Consider the following 14375-nt stretch of genomic DNA (forward strand, 5'->3'; position numbering starts at 1 on the left):
CAACGTATGCAGAGTAAAACGATAATCACATCTGACACTAGGCCGAGGCTTCAGACTTTGGCACACTCACAAGGCTACAACGTCAAACAAACTGTTCCAACCTGTCATATTTGATTGGATTTTTACTACTGATAACATATTACAGTAATACAACAATTACAATATTGTAATCGAGTGCACCGTATTACATCCACCGTTGCACAGTACAAGTCACAGAGCATTGTCACAAGTGGTCAGGTCAGGACTGCACTGTTGCGACAGAGGTGTTGGTGAAGACCTGCCAATCCAGCGGCTGGGAAAACTTTGATTGATGTAATTTCGTACCACACATGCATGCTGCTCAGGTGCCTACTGATCTCTATACTAACTGGATTGGAGTCTCAACGCTGATTCGTCTATTTATTGTGATGCCACCGGAAGTGTACAGGCAGCCATATTGGTTTCCTCAATACATGCACTGAACGTGTGAACGCAAGTGGAAAGCTGTCACTGATCTTCAGTTTAAAATTTAATTGGTTTTAGGAATACTCTGATTTAATACTGATTGAATTGCTAAAAAAAAAAAGTACTTTAAGGCAAAATTCCATCGTGTGCCACCTATGGGTGTACAAAACTACAAATTGTGACGATTACGGATGAAGAGACAGGAATGATTTCCATCGCTAAGGCGGCAAACGGTGTGTGTGTGTGTGTGTGTGTGTGTGTGTGTGTGTGTGTGTGTGTGTGTGTGTGTGTGTGTGTGTGTGTGTGTGTGTGTGTGTGTGTGTGTTACTGTGTGTGTTACTGTTTGTGTTACTGTGTGTGTGTTACTGTTTGTGTTACTGTGTGTGTGTTACTGTGTGTGTGTGTTACTGTGTGTGTGTGTGTGTGTTAGTGTGTGTGTGTGTGTGTGTGTGTGTGTGTGTGTGTGTTACTTTGTGTGTGTTCTTGAAAACTGAACGAAAATCTGAGCTGAAGGGACAGAAGACAAAGGTCTCACTAGAATGGTTTATTAAATTAGAAAGGCATGACCTGGTACTTCTCAAGCAGTTTGTTACTGTTAGCTGATGTTCTTGTTCACAAGTGTAGGCCTACTGACTGAATATTCCAAGTTAAATATCCGATGGTGTTGGTGTCGTGTCCGTAGATTCAGTAAACAGCAACAGGAACGAGATTCAAGAGGCCTTCTTTATTTCGGCATCCTCTCCCTTCTGCGCATGCGCACCCTTCTTCCATTAACCCCCCCATCACGTGGTTCCCCAAACCAACAGACAGCAACTGCCCCCTCTTTAAATCTCCCAACAAATAGGTAGTTAATCATGAAGATCACTGGACTCATCTGTCATATAAACCAGATAACACAATCACATGAAGCCATTCATCATTTCATTAACCAACCTACAATTAACTCAGTTTCACAAATGTTAGACTAGAGGGGTCAAAAAACAAATTTCTCATCCAACCAGGTGGTAGGCAAGTACACAGACTCAGCATTGTTCAATTAGTCTTCGCGTTTTCTTCCTTTCTCACACCGGAAATCTTCTGGACTCGCCAACCCGATGAGGTAGTTTACCAGATGATGGGGAAGGCACGGGTTCATCCATAACTGGTTCTGGATTCCCAAATTGATCAACCCATGGAGAAAAAAAATCGAGTCATCAAAATGCTGATCGGGAAGAGCAGCTCGTTCAACAGGTGGTGTAAATGGAATAGACATTTCCTGACTCCCCTCCCAACCAGACTAGTTGGAGACAAGGATCCAGAAAGCGAGACTGGGAATTGGTCGGGGCCCCCCATTTCACCACCCGGTTGTAAACACTAGGGCATGCCCGTACGTGGGTGCAATGCCCGTACGTGGGTACGTGGGTACGTGGGTGCGAGTACGGTGACAATCCCCCCCCCCCCTCTATTTACATGAAATGGTTTGGTCCATGAAATGGTTTGGTCCATTCGCAAAGCCAAAGCGAACGGCTTGCGAGTACGGTGACAATCCCCCCCCTCTATTTACATGAAATGGTTTGGTCCAAAGCGAACGGCTTGCGAGTACGGTGACAATCCCCCCCCCCCCCCCCCCCCCCTCTATTTACATGAAATGGTTTGGTCCAAAGCGAACGGCTTGCGGAGTTTGGTAAAGAAATCGCCATAGCTCGGTAACTACTTGTCCGATTAATATGAAACCTTGAAAAGGCACATCCTCGGGTCCCCAGCAATATACCTGGCAAGTTTCAAGTATATCGGACCCGTGGTTGTCGAGAAACAGCGGTCACAGACAAACGACACACAGACATACATACACACAGAGATTACTGGAATTATAGATAGATGAAGAGGTGCTCACATTCCGGGAACGTAGTTGTTCTTCATGTCTCTTCCACACCAACCCGTTTACTCGCACATCATAATTTCTTGGAATAATGACCCGAAAAAGTCCCAGGAACCCAGCGTGGACCTTTTTCAAAAATTTCGCGCAAACACGAGTTGGCCTTGCTGGAACTTTGGGACATGTCCGAGGTTCTCTTGGAACACCTTCACTTGTTGTTTGGTTTGGTTAGCTCTTAGAGCACTGTGCCTTATTCTAGGTTGTCTGTTCATTAACAGTTCTGAAGGTGATTTCCCAAACGAGGTAGGCGTGGCCCTGTAAGTCAACAGGAATCTGTCCAGTTTGGTTTGTATCAACTCTCCGGTATCTCCAATTTCTTTTATTTTCTCCTTAAAATGACCGACATAACATTCTGCCAAACCATTCGTAGCAGGGTGTCCTGGGGCCGTCAGGGTATGTTTAATGTCATTTGTCGTGAGAAACTCTTTGAACTCGGCGCTGGTAAATTGGCTGCCGTTATCAGTCACAAGGTGTCCCGCAAGACCAAAAACACTGAAAACATGTCGGAGGCTTTGAATAATGGTCGTGGCAGTAGTGTTCACCAAGGGAATTACTTCTTAGTACTTTGAATAAGCGTCCACCAGAACCAAAAACATTTTACCTTTAAAAGGGCCTGCCAGGTTTAGATGAAGTCGTTTCCAGAGACCAACAGGCCAAGACCACGATGCGGGCTGGATCCCCGGCGGAGCCTTCGCATTCTCCAGACACATTACACACTATTTCATGGTGCTTTCAATATCCTTGTCGATATTTGGCCACCAAAGGTATCTTCTGGCCATTTGTTTCATTTTTACCATGCCTGAATGTTCAGCATGTAAATCAGTGAGTAGAATCTGCCAAAGTGATGTGGGAATAACCACCCGAGAGTTCCACAGTACAAAATCGTCTTCCACAGAAAGTTCCAGCCTTTTATTGGGATAAGGTCACATCACCTCCTCCGGATTCTCATTCCAACCATGGTTTGTGAAATTAAGTACCTTGCAGAGAACTGGGTCCTTCTTTGTTTCAGCAGCGATGATAGCGGCATTCCCAATTTCATCATTTTTCACCAGAAATACCTCCAGTCACTCGTTCAGGCTTTGTAGGATGGATGACCTGGTACGGGTTTTCGTGAGAGGAAATCCGCATAAACGTTTTTTCTTGCCTGTGATGAACTGTCATGGTGTAGTCGTAAGCTGCCAACAGTAAGGACCATCTCTTTATCCTTGCTGACGCTAACTGTGACACGGGTTTGTGCTCATTAAACAGAGTTATCAGAGGCTTATGATCTGTCATTAGCGTGAAATGTCTCCCCAGGAGGTATTGCCGAAACTTTGTCACTCCAAAAACTATTCCCCAAGACTCCTTCTCGATCTGGGAGTAATTTTTTTCCGCGTCATTCAGAATTCTCGATGCGTAGGCCACCGGCTCTAACTCACCCTCTTGTCGGGGTTGAAGTAGGACTGCCCCTACACCCACGGAGGATGCGTCCGCCTGAAGGACCAAGCAGGCATGAGGGTTGTAATGACGTAGTGCGTGACTGCAGCACAAAGCAGCTTTAATTTTTTCAAATGAGTTACTCTCAGCCTTTCCCCATTTCCATTTCACCTCCTTTTTCAGTAGCTTGTACAAAGGAGACATGATTTCGGCAAAATGTGGAACGAAACGACGAAGGAAATTTGCGAGGCCAATGAATGACTGTAATTCACCCATGTTTTCGGGAACTCCTACCTCTTGGATAGCTTTAAGCTTCTGTTTTGTCGGGAATACCCTCGCAGCCGAAATAACAAATCCAACATACTCAATCTCGTCCAGCATGAGGTGGAACTTGTCACATTTTAATGCAATTCCGTTTTCCTCCAGCCTTTTCAAAACCCTATGAAGGTTTTTTAAATGGTTGTCAACACCATCTCCCATCACCAGGATATCATCAATGTACATGCAGCACCCGGGAAGGTCTTTTAGCAAATTCTCCATGGTACTTTGAAAAACTGGAATGGCTGTGTTTACCCCAAATGAAAGCCTTCGGTACTGATACAGGCCTCGGTGTGTATTTACCGTAGTATACTTTCTGCTCCCAGGGGCCAACTCCAATTGGTGATAAGCTTGGGACAAATCAAGCTTTGTATACTTCTTCCCACCAACTAGTTTGTGTAACAGTTCTTCCAGCGTAGGTACTGGGTATTGTTCCAACTCGGAAAATTTGTTCATGGTGCCCGAATAATCAACACAAATCCGCAACTGGCCATTTGGTTGAATTACCAGCACAATGGGTGAGGCCCATTCTGAGTACCGAACTTTCTCAATGACCCCATCCTTTTCAAGCTTGTCCAAAGCCTGGTCAACCCTTTCACGGATGGCAAACGGAACAGTTCGAGCTTTCATGAATACTGGATCATCGTCCTGCACCTTCAGCGTAACCTGTACTCCTCTCAACCTCCCCAAGGCATTGTTTTCAAACAACTTGGGGTATTGCTTGATGATGTCATCGGTGGTGATGGGAACGGCAACATTGAAAATATTTTTCCAGGGAAGGGAAAATTTTGAAATAATATCTCGACCTAGTAATGAAGGTCCTACTCCATCGACCACACGCACTGCAACAAAACCACGTTGCTCCCCAATTTGAACACACATTTCTTTCTCACCAAAGCATTTGATGACATCACCCGTGCAGCTCTTCAGTAATATTGTAGTTGATTTCAAGGTATTGATGTCACCGGACAGACGTTGAAAATCACAACTGTTTAGTAGAGTAACTGAACTTCCCGTATCAATTTCCATCGGAATCTCTGTTCCGTCGAAGGAGATTTCAAGTTGGTAGTGAGGAGTAGTGTTTTTTGAAACAGATGCAGAGTTAATATGCATTAAATGAACCGTATCCAGCTCGTCCTCTGACTCATCGCTCAAAGCTATAACATGATGGGTTTGTTTGAAAAGACGTTTTGCATTTTGCTGTTTCTTCAAACACACCTTAACCAAATGGCTCCCACGTCGGCAGTATCCGCAGATGGTACGAGCATGTTTGCATGCATCAGCCAGATGTTCCGTGGAGCATCATCTGTAGCAACGTTTTTCCTTTGGAAACGGTAGGGTTTCCGAAATCTGGTCTGGTCGAAACTGGTCACGTAAAGCACGTGGGAGGTGGTTTCCGAAATTACAAGTGACGGCCAAACGTTTGAGCTTGTTTGCATAGTCCGTGACATTCTGGTTTTCACTCTGGTACGTCCGGTGAAAACGACAAGTTTGCACCACTTCTAATAGGGAAGTTGCATGTGACGTCATCGTCTTAGTCACGTGACCGCTTGGGTGGCAAAACATTGCTTCTGCCACCATACGTAATGGCGGCAATTTGAAACTCGTCTCACATATAAATTGCCACCGACACGATGGTAAAGAGTTGTTGTGCTGTCGGATGTACAGCCCGATTTCATAAGGGATCAGGCTTGTCATTCTACCGTTTTCCGGAAGACAACGCTAAAACGACTGTGGAAAGCGGCGCCGAGTAGGAAAGACTGGGAGCCGACCCCCCACAGCTACGTCTGCAGCCATCACTTCGTCACCGGTAATACAACCGTGTTGCATTTATTCTGCTTTAATTTCACAAGTATGTGATATCTTCAGTATGATGAGGTATTTTGTAATTAACATGCGTATATTCCGACAGAAAATTGCACCAATTTAAAACACATCCGACCTACAAAGGTGCCATACCCACGCTGGGATTTCCGCGATGTCAACGCAAGCAAAGGGTAAAGGGAGGTAACTACACTCGCATTTTGATTTATTTGCAGGCACAAGAAGTTTTGATCCAACCCACCCAGATTATGTTCCAACTATATTCAACAATTCTACTCCATTCGCACAGGAGAAAATAGCCAAAAGCATGGGCAGGTGAGAAGTAGCCTTGACTTTTGTAAATATTGTGTAATTTTGTAGATCTAGGCCTAAATGAAATCGTTTGACTCTAAACCTAAAATATATTATAATCTAATTTGAAGAGTCTGCATAGTCTGTTTTAATTTGCAATAATGGAAAATACAAGAGATTATTCTGTACCTGCATAGTCTACTTAAATATTCCTGGAAGCAACTTTGTAGAAATTTAGTATTGAGTTTAAAATTGTTCAAATTTATACAAGGTGACTAATTTGGATGCCAAACAAATAGACCTTTGAAATACACTTATTAATTAATTTATTATATCAAATCGCAAATGCCTACTTTTCCTCAGCAGTTTTTAGGTAGAGCCTTTATTTTAATTTCATAGATTAATTTCTTCACCACACTATATAGTATCTATAGTACATGAATTTCATCTAATATTAATTAGAGATACAATAACGTGCAAGAGTGACGTGGGAAGCGAGAGGAGTCCATGAAGAGGCGAGTAGCAGCCAGTGCTCTCATGGTACTCACTCACCTAGAGGATGATGTCGAAGATGTTTATGATGAAACTTGCACATCTATGGCATGCCAAACGGAATTGACCATGAAGACCATCAGCGAGTTGGAAAGAAGATCTTCCTTTGACTTCAATTCATTGAAAAAGGAAAATGAAGTGTATGTGAAAAGCATTAACAAATTGTTTGTAAGTGAGAAAAGCTTTCAGGTTGATGAGAAGAAGGTTTTGTTCTACACCGGTTTGCCTAATTTTGCGACTTTAATGTGGCTCTTGCAGATGCTGTATCCATGTGTGAAAGATTCTCAATCTAGGATTTTGACAAATTTCCAGCAGCTGATGATTGTATTCATGAGACTGCGACTGAATTTAAAGGGTGAAGATCTTGCATACACATTTGGCGTTAGTCCTTCTACTATATCTAGAATTTTCAGGAAGTGGATTCATGTTTTGTACATAAGACTGAGACCCTTGATAAGATGGCCTACTCATGCTGAACTGAGGTGTACCCTGCCATTAGAGTTCCAGAGATGTTTCAGGAATTGTGTGTGCATTTTGGACTGTTCAGAGGTGTTTATTGAAAAACCGTCCGATTATAAAGCTCGAGCGCAGACTTGGAGCAGCTACAAACAGCACAACACTGTTGAGTTTCTTTTCGCAATTACCCCCAAGGTAGTATTTCTTACATTTCCAAAGGATGGGGTGGACGTGTCTCAGACAAATATATCACATAAAACTATGGAATCCTGAATAATTTTCTACCTGGGGACGTTATTCGAGCAGACTGAGGATTCACTATTGAAGATTCTGTTGGCATTTATTGTGCCGAATTGAAAATTCCAGCATTCACTAATAGTCTGGAGGCATATCCCCAAAAGTGGCCTAGAAAAGGTGGTAGGGGTACACTCATGTTACAAGCTGGCAACAATGTTTTTCTGAAAGCCCAGACCTCTAGGAACCCAAAAAGTCTTGTTGCCAGCTTGGGAAATGGTTTGGACCAGATTTGTGGCCATTTTTCAAAATGGCCGCCTACATTTTTGGTGTTTTCTAATATTTGAGCTCTAGAACTTATATCTGGCTGTCTTAAAGGTCTCTAGGGTTATGACCTTATAACATATAGTCATACAACAATCCTCACCCAAATTGGGGTGCATGGCATATCTATAAGTGGTTTTATTGAAGCAAAAAGGCAAAAATATGCCTGAAAAACGCCTTCATTTTGATTTTGCCAAATCACTAAATTGCATACTGTGAAGTTGTTCTTTGGTCAATTTCTTTCAAAATAGTTTTAAAATTTGCCCAGATCCCTCCTCTTCATTAGCAAATCTTCAGGAATATACCCAAGTTCTCAGAAAATATGTTTTATGCATGATCAGCTACCCCTACCCCCTAAATCACAAAACGTGCCAATTTTCAATATTTCCAGATTCCAACCAATATCATTGTTGTATGACTTTTTCTCATCATGATAGGTCCAAATTAACTTACTCTATGTGATTAGGTGTTAATAAAAATTGAATTTCACACTTTAGTGAAAATCCAAGATGGCTGCCAAATGGCCATAGAATATTTGGTGGCGCGAGACCATAAGACTGCAATTTCATTCAGAGGCACTTCTAAAATGTTCCATTTATACTAAATATATGAGGCACTACTATTCTATAGGTCACATGTATGTGAAAGAGTCTTGATGAGTTGAAGATGTATTATTTTAGAGGGGGACTTTATGTAAAATTTATGTTTTATAACATTTGAATTTCAGGAAAGTAGTGTGGATTTGGAAGTGCCTTGTTTGCGGAGTATATTAGTTCCAACATAGCTGACAAACAAGGCACTTACATAAATGAAGACATAGAAGATTGTAAAATATAAGCTATATTATTTAATGTAAAACAAAAATAAACATACATAACTTGTATACATAATGCAAACATTATTATGTTACACTGATCCAAACAATACAAACGTCAATGCAATGCTTGCACCTTTAAACTAAACAAATATTTGGCACTGAATTAACAAAGTCATACCCAACAAGCTAATCTGGCTATTCATACATAAGTGACAGAATGTGGGATACAGTCATATCATAGACTAGTAATACATTGGTGGAACAGAGCTGAAGCAAGACTAGTTACATTACGTCAAATACAGCCAGCATAGTAACAATATGACATTATGGAATATACTCAAGTTTCCATGCATGTCGTCTAATCACTATCAGAGTCATTGAGGGGGTTCCTGCATAAGTCTGCACATTTGCATGCCAATGTGCACCGCAATCCATTTTTCCTACAGTTGCACCTGCCAGTTAGACATGGACGGGCCTTTGAGGTACATGCACACGTCGCAATTTTGACACATTCTGCTGTGAGCCCTTCCTTGGTCATGAGACGGGGCATCAGCTGGTTGTCCTCAAGGTACCAGCCGGATGTTGTTGGATTTGGGATTCCTGGATTTGGCACATTGGCATTTCGCCACACAAGGGCTTGATGATGTGCCCTTAAAATGTGCTGGTGCAATGCATCCTCTGTTGGTGGCATGTTCTCTGGCTTTTTACCAACTTTTCTGAATTGGGAACATCTCAGCGCCTGGATTTCCTTTGCGTCTCCTTTCGGGTTGTAAAGACGGCAGACAAACTCCTCAGCCTTTGCACAAATCTCTTCACTTGGAACATGTGCAACCCCTAGCTGGGAGAGTAGGTGAGGAACTTCACAAAATATTTTCCATGCTGCCTTCTTTGATATGCCTGCGAGTTGACTGGTGCTGTCACATCCTGTAATGGCATGGAAAGCTAGAAGACTGTCCCTGACATCATCAGTGCAATCAATTTTGTGGCCAGCAATGTAGCGCCTGTATTTAGAGGTCCCTAATTTCATCCATACCTCTTCTGGCATTTGGGGCTGGAAGGCCATCAAAAGCAATAATACATCGGTATCACTACTGGTGATGACGATCCTCTCATATCCTCTAGCCTTTGCTTCCAGAGCATGAAGAATCATACGCGTGTCTGCCTCCTCTTGTGATGAACAGAGATGCTCCATGTTCCTGCCTGTGGAAGAGGCAGCCATGCCATTGTTTCCACCACTAACCACCAATTCCTGTGTGGCTTCATGTTCATGTTCAAGTAGTTCTTCCTTGAGAAGCTTTGTAAGAGCCACTTTGTTGTCATTGACATCCATGAAAGATTTCCATTGCTGTGGTAGCTTGAGATCTCTGTTGCTTATTTCACATCTAATGCCACGACCCTTTCCAACCCGCCTCTTTCTTGTTGCATCTTTGATTGAGTGCTTTTCATAGCAGTCAAAGACCACATCCACACGGTTACAGGGCTCCTTGAAGTTGTTTGACACTGCAGCTACGACCCTCTTGGCATAGTCTCCAAATGTCTTTGTGTCCTTTGGCTTTCCCAATGCCTGAACTGAGGCCATTCCATCAACAATTGTGCATGTTGGTGTGTTAGATGCTGGGGCATTTGCCTGAGACACACCATCTTTCTCTAGAAGAGGTAGCAACTGTGACTTGTTTGTTTGTCTGAGGGTCCCATCAGTATTGGCTAGAGCTAAAGGTACATGGCAAAGTTCTTGTGTGAGAAGTGAATCTATGTCAATATCTCTGCCTGCCTCCATGACAACAATCAGTCGTTGAAACAGATCGCGATCTGCTTTGACAATAGCAGTACCCTTTTTCTTCTTGTCCTTGGACACCTCAACAGCAAACATGGATGCAAATGTCTTCAACTTTTGTTTTGGGATGCTTGTGTGTAGGCTGGTCTTTTTCTCAATGAAACGCTCAGTCACAAAGGTACGGGCCACTTGATGTCCAACCTTCTCCGCACATAGCAGGTCCTTTTTAATTGCGGCATTTGCAATATCCCCAGTAGTGAGACATACAAGTTCCTCAGACTCTTTGTTGAAGACCTCAAATCTCTGAAACATCGACATCAGGCTTTGGACATCAGATTCATCCCTCAGCATCCTTGCTTTTCCAGATTCCTTGTGCACAGACTGGACAGTTGACTCAGACTTCCTCCTGAAGGTTACATAACAAGGAAGGTGGTACTTCCCTTCAGCAGCTATTAGGTCACTTATTCCTGCCAACCGGCATCTCATAATCTTGTTCTTTTGAGCATCATTTAGTATTCTGTCTGAGGTCTCTAAAGTGGCTACATTCCTCAATTGCTTTCCTGCCTTATCCTCCTGACAGAAAATACATTTGTCCCAGGACACTGAAGCAACTGATGCTCTAGAAGAGGGGCGAATGCATGTAGATGGTTGGTCACACGAGTCCTTTGCTTCCTTTTCATGCCGATTTTTCAGTCTCTCAATATGGTTGGCATGTGTAAACTTTGAATAACAGCCCCTGTGCCATACTATGTGTTCTTTTTCATCATCAAGGTCAATACTCTGTATTCTGTCAAGTGTTGAGATGTACTCATGGTCATGGTATTTCTGTCTCGTAATCACACAGTCTTTAAAGCGTTCGAGACCAACATCTGTGGGCTTGGTTGTCTTTTCATTTTTTCTGTTGCCTTGGCAAATGAAGCATGTGCTCCAGTCGATGTCCAGTGCAACTGATTCTCTCTTCCGTCTCCCGCCTATCACAGCTACAGGTTCCATCTTCATTCATATCTGGAAAGAGACAAAGACTATGTCTACCACAACACTGAAAGCTATTTACAGCACATGCAACAAGCAATATGTTATAGTACATTGTTAACACAACAATTATGTTAAAATGATGATTCGGGCAGGACCTGAGGAAGGATACAAAGGAAAGCATCATTATTGCAATATATTATGTCTCAAAAATGTGTTGGTATCAAATGGTAGACTGCATTACCTTAACTTAACGTCATAATGTGAAATATTATATTTTATTGGCCATTTGGCAGCCATCTTGGATTTTCACTAAAGTGTGAAATTCAATTTTTATTAACACCTAATCACATAGAGTAAGTTAATTTGGACCTATCATGATGAGAAAAAGTCATACAACAATGATATTGGTTGGAATCTGGAAATATTGAAAATTGGCACGTTTTGTGATTTAGGGGGTAGGGGTAGCGGATCATGCATAAAACATATTTTCTGAGAACGTGGGTATATTCCTGAAGATTTGCTAATGAAGAGGAGGGATCTGGGCAAATTTTAAAACTATTTTGAAAGAAATTGACCAAAGAACAACTTCACAGTATGCAATTTAGTGATTTGGAAAAATCAAAATGAAGGCGTTTTTCAGGCATATTTTTGCCTTTTTGCTTCAATAAAACCACTTATAGATATGCCATGCACCCCAATTTGGGTGAGGATTGTTGTATGACTATATGTTATAAGGTCATAACCCTAGAGACCTTTAAGACAGCCAGATATAAGTTCTAGAGCTCAAATATTAGAAAACACCAAAAATGTAGGTGGCCATTTTGAAAAATGGCCACAAATCTGGTCCAGACCATTTCCCAAGCTGGCAACAAGACTTTTTGGGTTCCTAGAGGTCTGGGCTTTCAGAAAAACATTGTTGCCAGCTTGTAACATGAGTGTACCCCTACTGTCACATTTCCTGGAAGTGCCTCCAGACTATAAGGGGAGAAAACAGCTATCACGACGAGAAGTTGATGAAACACGAGAAATTGCTCATGTTCGCTTTCATGTTGAGCGTGTGATCGGACAGTGGAAACAAAAGTACACCATGATGGAAGGACCAATACCTATCTCTTTAGTATGTGGTGATGCAGAAGATGATGTCAACATTGTTGACAAAATGGTGATGTCATCCTGAAGGTTACATAACAATACTTTAGGACCAATACCTATCTCTTTAGTATGTGGTGATGCAGAAGATGATGTCAACATTGTTGACAAAATGGCTGTTGTGTGTGCTGCTTTATGCAATATGTCCATCTGTTGTACCCTTTGATTGATGAAATAATATATGCATGATATTCTCTCTGGCACATCAAAACATAACATTGTTTACAAAATATAAATCTATATAATAATAGCGTAAGGACTCGACTTTGTTATCCCTTTTACGCCGCACCCAGTGACCCGATGCCCACGGCACTAATGCATTTACGATCTACGAACCGCGCTCTTTGTTTATCACGTACAGCCATACTCGAAAAATCTGAATTAGCCGACGTTGGGGCCCAAAAGCATCCGATTAACTGCCGATACGACGCCATCTTACGACGCCATCGTATAGGCGTCTGCTGGGCGAAGGCGAAGCAAGCCGTCCACCGATTGGACAGTCGAAGGCTACAGCAAGCCGTCCACTGAGTGGACAATCCCAGAGTGGTGCTATGTCGATTCCTATTACGAATCCATTCATTTTTCAAAAGTATATCGTAGCGTTGTCATTTAAGTAGATTGCAATAAATACGTTGTTCATATACGCACTTTTCATTCTCATCTTTCTTCCTACCTCTTACTCGGACAAGCAAATCCCCTATGCCATCCATAATGGTACACTCTATCCATACACCACATCCTCCCTTCCGTGGATGTTCCACGGGTTTCGGCTAGTTATTATTATTATTAATGTTCAACATATCAAACTTCTTTCAGCATTAAACTGACCAGATACATAGGGCAAAGGGGGGGCATTAAGCTCAAGGGGGCATTAAGCTCAAGGGGGCAAGGGGGCATCTCCACTACATTGTAATTGGATTATATTTTATTAATGATACACCGGCCATGTTCTCAAGTGACTCAAGAACCAATCAGAATGAGTTTTCTTGTACAGGAAGTTATTATAAAATGCATTTACAATGTAGTGGAGCCTACTGCCCCCTGGAGCTTAATGCCCCCCCCTTTGCCCTATTTCATTATGTTCTGTCAAAGCTTTTATGTAATATCAAGGTGGTTTCATTCATTCATTCATTCATTCATTCAAGGTGGTCTGAAAATGTAGCATTTCATTTTGAAACTTTTTCTTTACCAAGCCTTGTTTAACATGAAAATTAATAAATATTATTGGTTCTATAATTGACACGATTCAGTTCTTGTTCTCTGTTTGCAAGGCAAAGATAAACAACACAACAACACAACACAACACAACACAACACAAATAAAACTGAGCCATTGTTTACTGATTTTTAGTCTCTGAATATATTTTCATATCATTTGAAAAAATAAAAACAAAAATTACAACAGCAAGTAGTCTATCTAAAGTACTCAATTCTCAACAAGATATCTCTACCTTTGACTCACCTTTGCTGTCAGCACTCGGATGCTGTTATCAGTCCGAACACAAAGCACATCTGACACGAAACCAGCTACAAAATATTTATAAGCGTCCAGGCTCTTGTGTGCCCGAAGCGTCTCGCGGGTGTAAGGACGAACAGTGCTGTCATTTGTCAATGAGAAAGTTGTATATCTATTAGTATATGTCCGGGTAGGAAACGTTAGGAAAAACATCGTGATCCTTGGACCATTGTGTAACTGCTGTCGCGTACGGGTCCACAGTACAGGTAGATGACACAGCCTCAGTTTCCCCCAATACCGCGAAAACGCCTCAACGGGCAAGCTACGGGTGTAAACCGACAGGTCCGTCTGATCAAACGACAGCTTTCCCGCCAAGTTGTTGTTGTTTAGGCCACCCAATATGGCGGCCGGAACCGGTTGCCATGGACGAG

At 42.2% G+C, this 14375-nt stretch overlaps 1 protein-coding gene across 1 annotated transcript in view; it reads right to left on the reverse strand.

Annotated features, from left to right (window-relative positions):
* The window catches only part of LOC137431075 (tubulin alpha-1A chain), a 57109-nt gene extending 42999 nt beyond the window's left edge, over positions 1 to 14110 (reverse strand). The window contains exon 1 of the mRNA XM_068121967.2: positions 13951 to 14110. The gene's annotated coding sequence lies outside the window, so the exon portion shown is untranslated. The remainder of the gene's footprint in view (positions 1 to 13950) is intronic.
* Between the last annotated feature and the right edge of the window lie 265 nt (positions 14111 to 14375).

This window comes from Myxine glutinosa, unplaced genomic scaffold, assembly GCF_964187855.1.
Source record: "Myxine glutinosa unplaced genomic scaffold, kmMyxGlut1.1 SCAFFOLD_2095, whole genome shotgun sequence".
NCBI classification, from domain to species: Eukaryota; Metazoa; Chordata; class Myxini; order Myxiniformes; family Myxinidae; genus Myxine; species Myxine glutinosa.